We start from the raw sequence: 16,418 nt of genomic DNA, 5'->3' as shown, positions 1-16,418 counted from the left end.
TAATAAAAAATGTTATTTGATCCTTAGACCAAGACCTTCAGTGCAGATTTTTACAGAAGGCACAACTTCAGTTCCTCTAATGTCTATAGAGAAGGCTTAAAGGCCTGCAATGTTTCAGGGTGAGTGGAGAATCAAGGCTGCATTTCTTTTATTATTATTATTATTATTATTATTATTATTATTATTATTATTATTATTAATTTATTCAGATTACAATTTAATTGTTATCCCATCACTTGTGTCCTCCCTTTCCTCCCTCCATCCCCCACCCACCCTACTCCCCTCCCCTAGGTCCATGGCCGAGGGGGATCTCCCACACACACACTTTATGCTTATAGGCTATCAAGTCTCATCTTGGTAGCCTGCCTATTCTTTCTTTGAGAGCCACCAGGGCTCCCCACTAAGGGGAGGTCATCAAATATGGGGCACTAGAGTTGATGTCCAAGTTAGGCCCTATTCTCCACATAACTGTGGAGAATGTCTTGTTCATTGGCTAGATCAGAGTAGGGAGTCTATGTTTACTACTTGTATTGTCCTTGGTTAGTGCAACAGTTTGAGCAGACACCCTTGGGCCCTGACCCACCCATTATGATGTTCTTCTTGTAGGTTTCTAAGATCCTCTGGATCCTTCTATTTCTCCATCTCCTATATTTCTCTTACCAAGAGTCCCAGTAGGATGTCCTCATATCTATCCCAATCTCCTGATAAGTGAAGACTTTCATGGGACATGCCTTCATTGCTGGTGGGAATGCAAACTTATGCAATCGCTTTGGAAATCTATCTGACACTTTCTCAGAAAAATGGGAATAGGGCTTCCTCAAGACCCAGCTTATTCCTCTCCTTGGAATACAACCAGAAAATGTTCCACCACACAATAGGGACATATGCTCAACCATGTTCATAGCAGCCTTATTCATAGTAGCCAGAACCTGGAAACCACCTAAAAGTCCCTCAGTTGAAGAATGGATGAAGAAATTGTGGTACATTTACACTATGGAATACTGCTCAGCTATTAAAAACAAGGAAATCCAGAAATTTATGAACAAATGGATGGAACTAGAAATGATCATACTGAGTTAACCCAGAAGCAGAAAGATTCACATGGTATATACTCACTTATAATTGGGCACTAGCACAAAGCTGCGTTTCTTTTTTTTTTTTTTTTTAGATTTATTTATTTATTATTTATACAGTATTCTGCCTGCAGAAGAGAGCATCGGATCTTATTATAGATGGTTGTGAGCCACTATGTGTTTGCTGGGAATTGAATTCAGCACCTTTAGAATAGCAGGCAGTGCTCTTAACCTCTGAGCCTGAATGTCTCCAGGCCAAAGCTGCATTTTTAAAGGAGAAACTTAACTGAAGCTCAGAAAAGAAAGCAAGAAACAAAAATAAACAAGAAACAATTTTGTGAGTTGGAGGAAGAGTGAGAAGAAGACAGAGGTGAGAGAAAAAGAGGCAGAGAGTAAGAAGGAGGAGGAGGAAGGGACTGAGGGAGGGAAGAGGGAGGGAAGAAGAACATAAAGCTGAAATTGATAGCATTTATGTACCATCAACCTAGAATAATCTCCTAGGCTGACTTACCAGGATGAGTTTCCACCCCACACTAGGTACAAGCTTTGACCCTAGGCTATTATCCTTCAGAAGCAGTAGGTACTGTAGCTGCTTTCACTTTTACAGCACTGATGTCCCTGCTCTGATGCTGCTTTTTTTTTTTTTTTTTTTTAATACATTTTTATTAATTTATACATATTACATCTCAGTTGTTAGCCCATCCCATGTATCCTCCCATCCCTCCCTTCCTCCCACTTCCCCCCCCTACTCCCCTCCCCTATGTCTGTGTCTGAGGGGGATCTCCTCCCCCTGAATATGCTCATACGGTATCAAGTCTCTCCTTGGTGACCTATTATCTTTCCTCTGAGTGCCACCAGGCATCTCCATCCAAGGGACATGATCAAATATGGGGCACCAGAGTTTGTGTGAGAGTTAGATCTTCTTCTCCACTCAGCAGTGGAGAATGTCCATCGGCTAGTCCGGGTAGGGGTTCAAGGTTTTTACTGCCTATTTTTTCCTTGGCTGTTGCCACAGTTTGCGGAGGACCCCAGGGCCCAGACTCGCCTGTAGTTTTCCAGGACCCACTGGATCCTTCCATTTCCTCTTTCTCCCAGGCTTCTCACACCTAAAGATTCAATAGGATGTCCTCCCCTCTTACCCATTATTCTGGTAGGTACAGTTTTTCATGGGGACGTACACCTTGGGCTAGTGTCTCGATATAAGTGAGTATATACCATTTAGCTCTTTTTGCTTCTGTGTGAACTCACTCATTATGACAATTTCTAGTTCAATCCATTTGTCCACAAATTTTGGAAATTCCTTGTTTTTAATAGCTGAGTAGTATTCCATAGTGTAAATGTACCACAGTTTCTTTATCCATTCTTCTGTTGAGGGACACGTAGGTTGTTTCCAAGTTCTGGCTATTATGAATAAGGCAGCTATGAACATGGTTGAGCATATGTCCCTGTTGTGTGGTAGTACATCCTCTGGGTATATTCCAAGGAGTGGAATAGCTGGGTCTTGAGGAAGCCCTATTCCCATTTTTCTGAGAAAGCACCAGATAGCTTTCCAAAGTGGTTGTACTAGTTTGCATTCCCACCAGCAATGCAGGAGTGTTCCTCTTTCTCCACACCCTCGCCAGCATGAGGTGTCAGTTGAGTTATTGATCTTAGCCATTCTGATGGGTGTAAGATGGAATCTCAGTGTCGTTTTGATTTGCATTTCTCTGATGACTAAGGAGGTCGAGCATTTCTTTAAGTGTTTCTCAGCCATTTGATATTCCTCTGTTGAGAATTCTCTGTTTAGCTCTGCGCCCCATTTCTCTATTGGGTTATTTGGTTTGGTGGTGTTTAATTTCTTAAGTTCTTTATATATTTTGGATATTAGACCTTTGTCAGATGAAGAGTCGGTGATGATCTTTTCCCAGTCTGTAGGCTGTCGCTTTGTTCTCTTGACAGTGTCACCAGCCTTACAGAAGCTTCTCAGCCTCATGAGGTCCCATTTATTAATTGTTGATGTTAAGGCCTGGGCTGTTGGTGTTCTGTTCAGGAAGTTGTCTCCTGTGCCTATGAGTTCCAGACTCTTCCCCACTTTTTTTTTTTTTTTGGCTGTAAAAGTGAAAGCAGCTACAGTAAAACTTCCTGGAAGCCCTGCCCCCTTCTAGGGACCAACTATAAAGTTACAATTGTATAAAAAAGGGATCAACTGAAAATTCTTAAAGGATTTTTTAAACGAGTAATTAAGTAAACATGAAATTCTGGCACTGTCTCTGACCACGAAGCTGTTTGAACAGAACAGAGCAATGCCTTGAGGGTTTTCCCACTGATTTATTTATTTAGTCATTTTAAAACTTGATTGTGATCTGCCCCTCTTCTCTTCAGAGTCTCATTTCATGCCCCACTCCCCTCACTCCCCCTCCTTTTCCTCTCAGAGAAGGAGAGGCTGCCATTGGATACCAATCTTCACTGGCACATCAAGTCACAGCAGGAACAAGAGTGTCCTCTCCCACCGAGGGTAGACAAGGCAGCCCAGCTGGCTAAAAGGGATCCAATGTCAGGCAAAACTGTCAGAGACAGAGACAGGCCCTACTCCAATTGTTAGGGAACCCACATGATGCCCAAGCTGCACATCTGCTACATATACGTAGCAGGCTTAGATCCAGCTTATGCATTCTCTTTGGTTCAGTGGTTCAGTCCCTATGAGCCCCATGGGCTCAGGTTTCTTGACTCTGTAGATTTTCTTGTGGTTTCCAATCATAGACACTTCCTAAGAAATGTGTCGGCAATTGCTTCATGATGAATTTGCACAGATGCAGATGTTATGATTTAGAGCATTTGCTCTTTTTCCCCTCTGCATGGTCTACCCAAAGAAACAACTGAAGATAGTCAGATGTGCGGACTTTTTCAAGATTGAGTGCTGCAAATATACTATCTAAAAAATTATATAAAATGCTGTATGTATACCTCTCTACCAAGCTTGAGTTCTTTATATTTTCCATATTAGCCCTCTGTCAGAAACAGGGTTGGTAAAGGTCTGCTCCCATTCTGTAGATTGCTCTTTTCATCCTGCGGAAAGTGACTTATGCCTTGAAGAAGCTTTTCAGTTTCATGAGGTCCTATTTATTAAGCATTGCTCTTAGAGCCTGAGGTGTTCATGTTCTGTTCAGAAAGTTAGATCCTGTGCCAAATATTTCAAAGCTCTCTCTCATTTTTCTTCTAATAAGTTTAGTGTTTTTGGTTTTATGTGGATGGCTTTGATCCATTTGAACTTCAGTTTTGTTCAGGGTAATAAATATGGATCTATTAGCATTTTTCTCCATGTAGATGTTGAAATGCTTTCACTTTTCCGTTGTATGACTTTGAGTTTTTAAAACTTTTGTGTCTGTAGTTATGTGGGATTACTTTTGTGTCTTTGATTCAATTCCATTAATCAATCTGACTGTTTCTATACAAGTTACATGCAGTTTTTATTACTATTGATCTATAGTAGAGTAATCAGACATAGAGATATCCCTAAAAGTTTTTTTATTGTACAGGATTGTTTTAGCTTTTTTTTTTTTTTTTTAGTTTTTGATATGAAGTTGAGAATTATTCATTCAAGGTCAGTAAAACATTGTGTTTCTATGATGATGGAAATTGCACTGAATCTCTACACTGCTTTTGGTAAGATGACCACTTTTACTATGTTAAACGTACTGATCCATGAGCAGGGGAGATCATTCCACCTTCTGATGTCTTCTTCAGGTTCTTTCTTCAGAGACTTGAGGTTCTTGTCATACAGGTGTTTCACTTGCTTGGTTACAGTTACACAAAAATATTTTATATTACTTGTGGCTATAGTGGAGGGTGTTGTTTCCTTAATTTCTTTCTCAACCCTTTTGTCATTTGCATACAGGAGGATACTGATTTTTTTTGTTGTTGTTGTTAATTTTGTATGCAGCCACATTGCTGAAGTTGTTTGTCAGCTGTAAGAGCCCTATGGTAGAATTTTTAGGTTCACTTATGTATACTATCATATCATCTCTAAAGAGGGATACTTTGATTTCTTCCTTTCCAACTTCTATCCCCTTGATCTCCTTTACTTGTCTTATTGTGCTAGCTAGAACTTTAAATACTATGTGAAGAGATATGGAGAGAGTGGATAACCTTATCTTGTCCCTGATTTTATTGGGATTTTTTTTTGAATTTCTTTCCATTTGATTTGATGTTGGGTATTGATTTGCTGTATATTGTCTTTATTGTACTCAGGTATGATTCTTGTATCCCTGATCCCTCCAAAACTTTTATCATGTTGGGGCATTGGATTTTGTAAAAGGCTTTCTCTCATCTATTGTGATGAACTTGTGGTTATTTTCTCTCAGTTTGTTTACATAGTGGATATCTTTGGCGCATTTTCCTCGGTTAAACCATCACTACATCACTGGCATGAAGCCGACTTGGTTATGATAGATGATGTATTTGATGTGTTCTTGGCTTCTGCTTGCAAGTATTTTATTGAATATTTTTGCATCAATGTTCATGAGGGAATTTAGTTTATAATTATTTTTCTTTCTTGTTCTTTTTGTGGTTTAGGAATCATGGTGACTTTGGGTTCAAAAAATGAGTTTAGGAATAGCCCTATTGTTTCTTTTTCATGGAATAGCTTGAGGAGTATTGGTATTAGCTTATTAGCTCTTCTTTGAAAGACTGGTAGAATTTTGAGCTAAAATTAGCTGGCTCTGAGATTTCTTTGGTTGGGAGCCTTTTGATGACTGCTTCTATTATCTCAGGTGTTATAGTACTATTTATATTGTTAACCTGATCTTGATTTAGCTTTGATAAGTAAAATCTATACAGAACATAGTCCATTTTTGCAGATTTTCCAATTTTGCAGAATACAGGCTTTTGAACTGAAACCTAATGATTTTTTTTTATTTCCTCAATGTCTGTTGTTATTTCTCCCTTTTCATGTCTGTGTTTGTTAATTTGGATACTGTCTCTCTGTTTTCTAATTGGTTTGCCTAGCCTTCTGTCTATCTTGTTGATTTTCTCAAAGAAAAAGTTCTTGGTTTCATTGATTATTTTCATTATTCCTTTGCTTCTAAGCTATTGATTTCAGCCCTAAGTATGACTATTTCCTGCAGTCCACTCCTCTTGGGTGTGTGTTGGCTTCCTTTTGCTCTATTGCTTTTAGGTGTGATTTTAAACTGCTAGTGTGAGAACTTCATAATTTATTTATGAAGGCACTTAGTGCTATGACCTTAGTACCTCTTCATTGTCTCCCGTAAGTTTTTGTATGTTGCATCTTCTTTATCACTGAATTCTAGAATGACCTTAATATTTTTAACTTCTTCTCCGACCTAATTTTTGTTGAGTAGAGAGCTGTACAGTTTCCATGAATGTGCAGGTTTTCTTTGTTTCTGTTGTTGCTGAAATTTGGCTTTAATCTATGGCAGTCTGATAAGTTACAAGAGATTATTTCAATTTTTTTTAGTTTGTTAAGCTTTGCTTTCTGACCAAGTATGTGGTCATATTTGGATAAGGTGCCATGAGATGCTGAGAAGAGTGTATATTCTTTTGTGTTTGGGTGAAATGTATCTGTTAAGCACATTTGATTCATGACATCTGCTAGTTTTATTACTTCTCCATTTATTTTCCATCTCAATGATTTGTCCTTTGGTGACCGTAGCATGGCGAAATCACCTACTATCAATGGGTGGGGTTCAATGTGTGATTTACGCTTTCTTAATGTTTCTTTTATGAATGTAGGTTTCCTTGTATTTGTGGCATAGATGTTCAGAATTGATACGTCATTTTCATGGATTTTTCCTTTGATTAGTATGAAGTATCTTTCTGCATCTCTTTTGATTAATTTTAGCTGTAAGTCTATTTTATTATATACTGGAACTGATACTCCAATTTGCTTGTTAGGCCAGTTTGCTTCCAAAACCTTTCCAGCGCTTTACTCTGGGTAAGTTTGTTGCTAAGGTTTGTTTCTTTTGTGCAGCAGAATAAGAAATCCTGTTTTCGTACCCATTCTTTTAGCCTGGATGATTTCATGATAAAGTCAGGCCATTGATGTTGAGAGATATTAGTGATCAATGATTGTTAATTCGTCTTATTTTGGTGTTGGTGGTAGTAGTAGGGTTTGGGTGTGTGTGTGTGTGTGTGTGGTGTGTGTGTGTGTGTGTGTGTGTGTTTCCTTTCTTTTGTTTTTTCTGATGTGGGGTTGTTTATTTCCTTTGTTTTTCAGAGTGTAGTTAGCCTCATTGGGTTCAAGTTTTTCTCCGAGTATCTTCTGTAGGAATGGATTTATGAATAGATATTGTGTAAATTTGTTTTTGTCATGAAATAGCTTGTTTTCTCCACCTATGTTGATTAAATGTTTTGGGTATAGTATTCAGGGACGACATCTTTTTTTCCCCTAGCATCAGTAACATATCCGCCCAGGCCCATCAGGCCTTTAGAGTCTCTACTGAGGAGTCAGTTGTAATTCTGATATGTCTGCTTTCATATATGACTTTGCCTCTTTCCATTGCAGCTTTTAATATTCTTTCTTTCTTCTGTACACTTACCATTTTGATTATTATGTAATAGAAGGATTTCCTTTTTGTCCCAATCTAGTTTCTTGTATCTTTCTATGTATATATTTCTTTAGAGTGGAAAAGTTTTCTTCTTTGATTTTGTTGAAAGTGTTTTCTGTTCCTAGGAGCTGGGAATCTACTCCTTCTTCTGGTCTTATCATTCTTAATCTTGTACTTTTAATAGTGTCCCAGATTTCTTTGATTTTTGTGTGTCAGGAAGTTTTTTGACAACATTTTCTTTGATTGATTTATTGATTTCTTCAATAGTAACCTACATCTGGGCTTCTCTCATTCATCTCTTTTATTCCTCTGGCGATGCTTACGTCTGTGGTTCCTGTTCTGTTCCCCAGGTTTTCCATCTCCAGGATTGTCTCAGATTGTCTTTCCTTTATTGCTTCTACTTTCATTTTCAGGCCTTAAACAGTTTGATTCATTCCCTTCACTTGTTTAGTTGTTTTTTTTTCCTGAATTTCATTAAGGGGTTTGTTCATTTCTTTCACCTGCTTGATTGAATTGTAATGTATTTCTTTAAGGGATTTATTCATATTCTCTATTGAATCCTCTGTTATCTTTGTAATGATTGATTTAAGGTCATCTTCTTTTAGTTCCTCTGTGTCAGGGTGTCCAGAGCAGGGTGTAGTAGGACCGCTGTCTTCTGGGGATGACGTACTGACCTGGCTCTTGTTGATTGTATTCTTACATTGCTCTTTTGCCATCTGCTTTTTTCTAGTGTTGGTCGGATGGTCTTGATGCTGACAGCACTCCTATGAGAAGCAGGCAAAACTTAGGGCATGATAGCGGAGCTCAGGGAAAAGCACACTGCTCACTTTGGCTTGCTGGGTATTCTTGGTGACTGGCAGGCCTGGATATTTCTCTGCTGGCTGTGTCTCCAGTGGGCAGGAGATAGGTTGAGTGAGGTCTAACCTGGCTCTTCCTGTGTACCTGCATGCCTGGATGATCATTGGGCTGGTAGGCTTCTTCTAGAAGAAAGTTTGTGGATATTGGGGTGGGTAGAGGGGTAGCCTGCTGCAAGCTTTGTTGGCTGTTTCCCTGGGCATACACATGAAAATCTAGTTGGACTCAATCCTGTTTATTCCTGGAGACCTGCAGGCCTTGATGGTTCTGGGGCGGGTAAGCCTTTTCCTGGGAGAAGTTTATGGAATTCTGCTGGCTGAGTCCCCCAGCGGGAGGAGAAAAGCTGAGTTTCTTAATTAGAGATATATTCCAAGAAATCTGTCAGCAATTTCTTCTCCATGAACTTTAACAACCACAGATTTTAGGCATTCCTTCAACCTCATTACAACAGCTCTCGATGTAATCCAGAGACACAGAAATACAAAGCAAATAAAGCTAGTGCTGGAATAGCATGGTTTGTTGTTTTACAGTTTCATTCATTTATAAACAAAGGAGTAAAAGCATGATATGGGATAGTACATAGTAAACATAAAAACAAGTAGTTTAATCATTCATCATCAATATTAACAATCATGCACTTTATGCATTTGCATATTCAGGGCTGGTATCCTGGAATTACCTTGAAGACATGAAACATGGGGCTATTACACTATGGTGGTTAGGGTATTCCAAGGCAGTAGTAATTTTCAGTTATTTGGTAGTCTTTTGTGAGCTCATCATCAATGTTTTCCACTTGATGCTGGTGAAAATTATCTTTTTGTGATGTATGATCTTTCATCATAAGAAATTATTGATCAGAGGAAGGATAGCAGGCTACCAAGAAGAGACTATATACCCTATGAGCATATAAAGGGGGAGGAAATCCCCTTCAGTCACAGTCATAGGAGAGGGGAGTAAGGGGAAAATGGGAGGGAGGGAGGAATGGGAGGATACAAGGGCTGGGATAACCATTGAGATGTAATAAGAATAAATTAAAATAAAACTTAAAAAAGAAATTATTGATTACTCCCACAGATGTATCACCATCTAACATGGCATCCTTATTTATCTTTTAATATTATACTCCAATTCTTTCTTTTTAAAGTTTAAATTTCATACAATATATTCTGATTGCAGTTCCCCTATCCCATATCCTCCCATATCCTCCTCACATAACCATCAGTCAGATACTATGCCATGTTTTATCTCTTTAGAAAACAAACAAAATACAGAATTAAAATAAAACAATGCAAAAGTACAAACACACACACACACACACACACACACACACACACACACACACACTCCCACACACACTGAAAAACAAAAGTTATAAAAACAAACAATTTCATCCCATAGCATACAAGAAAAGACCAATAAGGTTTTTTTTAATGCTCAAAAAGATCAATATGAGGCAAAAAATTTTGTAAAAATACCTCTAAGTACATTTTGTGTTCTTCCTCTACTGTGCAGTATGGTATATACCCTTAAGTATTGTTCTGAATTCAGTGGTAGCTTGGTCTTGGTGTTTGCTTCATGATGAGAACAGCAGGACCTGGAGATCAAAGTCCCTTTTCCTCTCAGCAGTGGTTTAGAGTGCTCAGAGGAAGGCTCATGTGCTGATCCAGGCACAAGTCTCACTCTGGGAGGTAACAATGAGTTTTCCATGGGGTGTTAACCTTAGCTCTTTCAGAATGAGTTTGCAGTATAAGACTGCAGTTGAAAAGGGGGCATTCCAAAAGACTGTGATGAGTGATGATACAAAAAAGTTACAGCCCTTTGTTCAGCTACCATCCTAAGTATAGCAGAGGAAGTGAGTGGATGCCCAAAACAAGACAGAAGAAACATCCAGTGAGACACAGGCATGGCTGGCCTGAAGGCAGGTTGGGTATGGCACAGGTCCATTGCGAGCTTCACCAGGGGTCAGTACCAAGCTCTCTGTGATGAAGTCGGTTTCAGCAGCTGCCAAGGCAGTAGTTCTCCTATCACTGCCTGAATGGCAGTCAATCTCCAGGTGTCCATCAGAGATTCTTCCCCAGAATAATTGATGAGGCTCAGATGGTGTTGGTAGAGGATCGCAGTGAGCGAGCAAGCCTTTCTTTTCATGAATTAGGGATATTATAAACCTTAGGAAGTGGGAGGGGTTTTGAGTGAGAATGTGTTGGACTCAACTCACTGGTGATAGAGGGGATAAGGTTACTAAATTTACGTGTAACAAAACAGCCCTATGAGATAAAGGGAAAGAAGCAGTCACTTATCTTACAAGTGGAAGAGAATATCAGGTAGAGTTGAAGGTCTTTGTTTGTAAACCAAGAAATCTTATTATCATTGGGTGGGAATCTCCAAGAATTCCAAGATGCTTGATGAACAAGTGTGTTACCAGGAAAGGGTTTGGATTGTAGTTTCCCCCTGAGGATTATGTGATGCTCCTTAGAGGACTTAGGGTACCTCACATAAGGCAAAGAAAGAAAACCACTGAGAAAGGAAGTCTGTGTTCATATACCATTGAATTTCTGGATGTGCCATACTTAGATATCAATAGCAGAAGTCCACACTTAAGGGTGGTTTATATACACAATAAGAATCCATGGGGAAAAAAACATGTTTCTTTCACAAACAGTTGTCAATTGCAGATGGCTTCTTGACTTGGGATAGGAGAGTTTGTCATCTACTTTCCCCTTTCAGAACTGCTACAGTGTCTAGCTTTTAAAAAATTGTTACATGTTCATTTATATTATTACACATATATATGATAAACTACCTACTACAAGAAAAACCACAAAACAATCAGTAATCATATAAATGTTACATTTATAGTGCTTTGGCTATTTGTATTTGGCAACCTTGAAGAGAACATATTTCCTATCTTTGTCTGTCTAAAATTCTGAGTGTAAATCAGTATCTATTATATCTCATCTTATTCAACATAAAACATCTTTCTAGAGCCAAAAAACATCTTAACCTCAAAACACCTAAGCTTCATTGTAAAACTAAACTATCTGGTCTTTAACCCAATCAGAGACTTGAGAAGAAATAAAATGAATTATCTGAGAAGACAAGAAGTGTAGGTTAGAGGCTTCCATAATGAGAAAATGATAGGGACAGTTTGATGTCTGAACAGTCACTCAAGTCTTTCTATAACTTTGAAGCATCTTCTTCAGCCTTCCGGCCCAATATATATGACAGACATACTTGTGAGACATGAACTATTGATGACTTACTTAACCGGTCTTGGCAGAGTTTGGCTGTCAACTCTCCCTTCATCTAAGCTTGCCCATTTTTATGCAGCATTCTGTCTGTGGCAGACACGATGACATTTTGCCCAGTGGCTGGTTTGCCACATTTGAAGCCATCTCCATAAGGAGGTTCATTTATGCTCATCATCTTCTTTGAGGTGGGCTAGGTGTTGCCAGTAGTTAACCTGTCTTATTGTCAAAGAATCTTTAAACTAATAAAAAAACATTTTTTAATTCCTTATTCTCTACATCTATAAGGCTTTTTAAGACCTGATGTAACTATTTTACCTTATTTATTTATGGAACAATATTTATTGGTTAAACCTAGGATGCATATTCTTATGACATAAATAAACTAGTAATTGTCATAACCTTGATTTGATCAACTAACAATTAACTTGTTTTACCTAATTATCCTAAGCAGCCTGAATAGCACTTTGAAAGTATTAGAATTAAACCATGCATTATAGTGAGTTGTATGGGTACAATACTTCACATTAGAGCATATATATATGTGTGTGTGTGTGTGTGTGTGTGTGTGTGTGTGTGTGTGTAATAATCTTAAATTTGAACTCTATACCAATGTATCAAAAGTAAACTTATTTTGCATGAATATACAAAATTCTATTCCAGAGAATTAAAAATAACCTTGTGAGCAACAATTAAGACACTGATTTGAGGAGTAGATTCAATAATCTACTTTTTGCCTTATCATCCTTCTATATTCCCCCTTCTTTTTTTCAACCCCTATCTCCAATCCTGAGAAAGAAAGATAAAGGAAAAGAACAGAATCCCTGAGTCTAAGCTTGTTTTCTCTAATGTGTGCAGATCATGTGCATGCTACCATAGTCTCTCTGAGTTCATATGTGCTTCAGTGCTGTTGTGCCTGGAACACTGTCTTTCCTTGGTGACCTCCATTCCCTCTGGCTCTTAGAACCTTTCTGAAGCAGTCTTCTCATGCTTAGAAACACCATTTGTCCTAGTCCTCCTGATGTGTGGCTCTTAGAATCCTTTTGCCCCCTCTTCCATGATCATCCTTGAGCATTTGAGGAGGGTTTGTGATATAGATACTCGCTCTGTCCCTGAGCACTGCACAGGGACATTCCCTACACTTTAAATAGTCCAGAGTTTCTGTGTCGACCACCTCCTGCCATACAAGAAAATTTCCCTGATGATGTCTGAGAAGGGCATTAGTCTATGGGAACAAAGTTCAGAGTTCATATGGCAGTTTGATATTTTTGTCTATTAAGAAAAATAATAGGGAGTTTACTTCTTGGACCTGTGAGATCCCGACAGTGTGTTTTACACCAGGGAATGTATTTTCTCATGAGTAATAGGCCTTAAAGCAAACAGAAATTAGGTGAATGTCACCATGGCCTTCTTTCAACAATGGCCTATGTTTTTGTTTTTATATGTTGTAGATTAAGGAATAGAAATATTTGCCTATGAATTAATATATAGGTTTCTGTTGCTGGAGGGAAAGAAAAATGCCACAGTGCTGCTAAAACTCTGATATGTGTATTTGGCATGAATCAAGAGGTACCTTCTGTATGTACCCTAGATGGGAGAGACTTCCTGATGGGTAGGAAAGCAGCAGCTTGTGAAAAAAAATGTTTGTGTGGTTCCTGTGAATCAATACTCTTCTGATGAATTTTAAAACTTCACACATATAATGTGTGAGTGCGCATGCAGAGGTCAAAGAAGAATGTTATTGAGTTGGCTCTCTCCTTCATCTTTTAAGTAGACTACAAAGAATTGAACTCAGGTCACCATGCCTATGGTGTGGTTGCCTTTACCAACTAAACCATATCACTGGCCATATTTGTAATGTTTATAACCCATTTACTGAAGTGTACCGGATACACTTGAAAATTCATAGTTTCCAGTGTACAGTTTGGAGTTTTGTACATTCATGTATTATGCCAATGTCTATGTATTCCACTATAGATTTTTTTATTGCATGTTAACTAAATTCTAATAACCTTATGTGGTCAAGTGACACCTTCCTTCCCAAACACTGGGTGGACACTAATCTTCTTTCCACCTGTGTGAACCTGTTCCTGACATTTCCTACACATGGCACCACATGTAAATAATTGCCTCCACATGATTCATCTAGGCATGTTTTAGGCCATTTGAAGATGAGATGTATCTTGAAACTCAAGGCCTTATTACTGCAGGAAAATGCTATATTCCATGGATTAGATACATTTTTCTTGTCCATGTATCACTGAACGAACATTTGATGGCTTTAACTTTTGAACAGAAGTACCTCTGCAGGAACTAATCATGCACATGTTTTCCTGTACATGCACATTTTCAGTCTGGGGTCATTTTGCACCACTACAATTGCTGAGCCACGTGAAAAGAGAACATTTTTTAATCTCTGTCTCTCTGTCTGTCTGTCTGTTTTAAGGAGGGAAGCATTTGTTTTGGCTTACAGGTCAAGAGGATACACTCCAGAATGCAGGACATAGGGGCAGGAACAGGGAAACAATATTTCATATTGCATTTACAGTCTAGAGACAGAGAGTAAACAGTGAATTGTGCTAGGCCATAAAGCTTTCATAGTCTCTGTTGAGAAGTCAGGTGTAGTTCTGATAGGTTTTCCTTTATATGTGAATTGACATTTTTCTCTTGCAGCTTTTAATATTTTTTAATTGTTATGTACATTTAATGTTTTGATTATTATGTGAATGGAACATTTTCTTTTCTGGTCAAATCTACTTGGAGTTCTGTAGGCTTCTTGTATGCTTATGGGCATTTCTTTCTTTAGGTTATGGAAGTTTTCTATGATTTTGTTGAAAATATATTTTAGGTCTTGGAGCTTGGGGATTTCTCCTTCTTCTATTTCTATTATTAGATTTGGTCTTTTTATAGTGTCCCAGATTTCTTGGGTGTTTTTTGTCTGGCACTTTTTAGTTTTTACTTATGTATCGATAACTTCAATCACATCTTCCACACTTGAGAGTCTATCTTCCATCTCTTATGTTCAGTTGGTGTGACTTATGTCCATCCTTACTGTTCTCTTCCTTATGTTATACGACTCTAAGATTGCCTCAGCTCGTGTTTTCTTTGTTGCGTTTAATTCCCTCTTTAGGTCTTGAATAGTCTTATTCATTTTCTCCCATTTGATTGAATTTTCCTGTAATTCTTTATAGGATATATTCAATCCCTTCATCTATTTGGATGTATTTTTCTGTAACTCTTTATGGGATTTATTCAATTCCTTTCTCTGTTTGAGTGTATTTTCCTGTGTTTCCTTGCATAATTTATATTCTTCTTTCAAAACTTCTATCATTTTCATCACCTCAGATTTAAAGTCTTCTTCGTGTACATTGTGGGTATTCATATCTCCAGGGATTGCTATGTCAAGATCACTGGTTTCCTGTGTTGTTCTATGGCTGTGAGTTTTGTTGCTAGTTTTCTTGTGCTGTCCTATAGGCATACGATCATCTTTAGTGTTAGCAGGTCTAGAGTTTCCTCCAATAAAGTCACTGTCTGTGTCTCACATTGGCCAAGCAGGTTGGGAACAAGCAATGGGAGCTCCAGTCCTAATGATGTTTTCTAGAGCTTCTCAGAGGCCTCCTCAGAATGTTGGTGTGTGTGTGTGTGTGTGTGTGTGTATGTGTGTGTGTGTGTGTGTGTGTGTGTGTGTGTGTGTGTGTGTGTTAGAGCCTGTATCCAGCTCAGCTTAGCTGGGTTCCCTGAATGTATCCCAATTAGGTCTAGCAGAAAAAGAGTAAGCTGATAGATTTCTAAGCCCCAATGTTGCTCAGTTGCCTTACAGTCCTTTTATGAGATGGCAGGGCTCTGTCTATCTGCTGTGTTCCTGATGGGCTAGGTCAGTAAGCCAGAGCCTAGGGAGAGAGACTGTATCTCAAAACTGTTCCCAAATCAGCAGCAAATGTGGGTTATGGCCCTCACAGGACTCTGCTTTCATAGTCTCTATTGAGAAGTCAGGTGTAATTTGGATGGGTTTGACCTTGTATGTGACTTGACCTTTTTATCTTGCATATTTTAATACTCTTTGTTTGTTCTGTATATTTAATGTTTTGGTTATTATGTGATGGGATGATTTTTTTCTGGTCGAATCTATTTGGAGTTCTGAAGGTTCTTGTATGTTTATAGGCATTCTTTTCTTTAGGTTGAGGAAGTTTTCTTCTATGATTTTGTTGAAAATGTTTTCTGGGCTTTGGAGCCTGGAATCTTAATTCTGTATCAATTTATTAAGATTCATAACAATGTAAGATTTTTTCTTTGTTAATGCTCTACAGTTTAGGAATAGAATCAATAATCTATGTGTTTACTCTCATTATTCCTATAACTATCCCTATATCCCCCTTTTCATTTTAACCCTCTTCCCCTTACCTAAGAAAGAAAGAAATATAGAGAAAACAAAAGAAAAGAGATAAATCTCTAAAAATAAGCTTTTATACCTTGTTTTCTCTCTGACAAAGACCACATAACAACTTGTAACTGACCCCCTTTTTAACAATAAGCACCCCACATTCACAGTATGACAAAATCCTACCCTCCATGCCTTATGGGAATGGGTTATAGGTCTAAATTTCTTACTGCTGACTTGGGGAATAGTTTCCCTTTTTAGGGCCCCAAGAAAATTCAAAAAAAAATTTTGATGTAGTAGTAAAGTAACATTTGTTGTCCAGTAT

The 16,418-nt window shown here is 38.2% G+C and overlaps 1 protein-coding gene across 1 annotated transcript in view; it reads left to right on the top strand.

The window, feature by feature from the left end:
* The window catches only part of LOC311598304 (olfactory receptor 8B3-like), a gene marked incomplete at its 3' end in the record, with an annotated part of 79,039 nt that overhangs the window by 45,573 nt on the left and 17,048 nt on the right, over positions 1-16,418 (top strand). The gene's annotated exons all lie outside the window — the stretch shown is intronic.

Source organism: Acomys minous, assembly GCF_964271855.1.
Source record: "Acomys minous genome assembly, chromosome: 5".
NCBI lineage: Eukaryota > Metazoa > Chordata > Mammalia > Rodentia > Muridae > Acomys > Acomys minous.
This window is presented reverse-complemented; position numbering and strand designations above follow the sequence as displayed.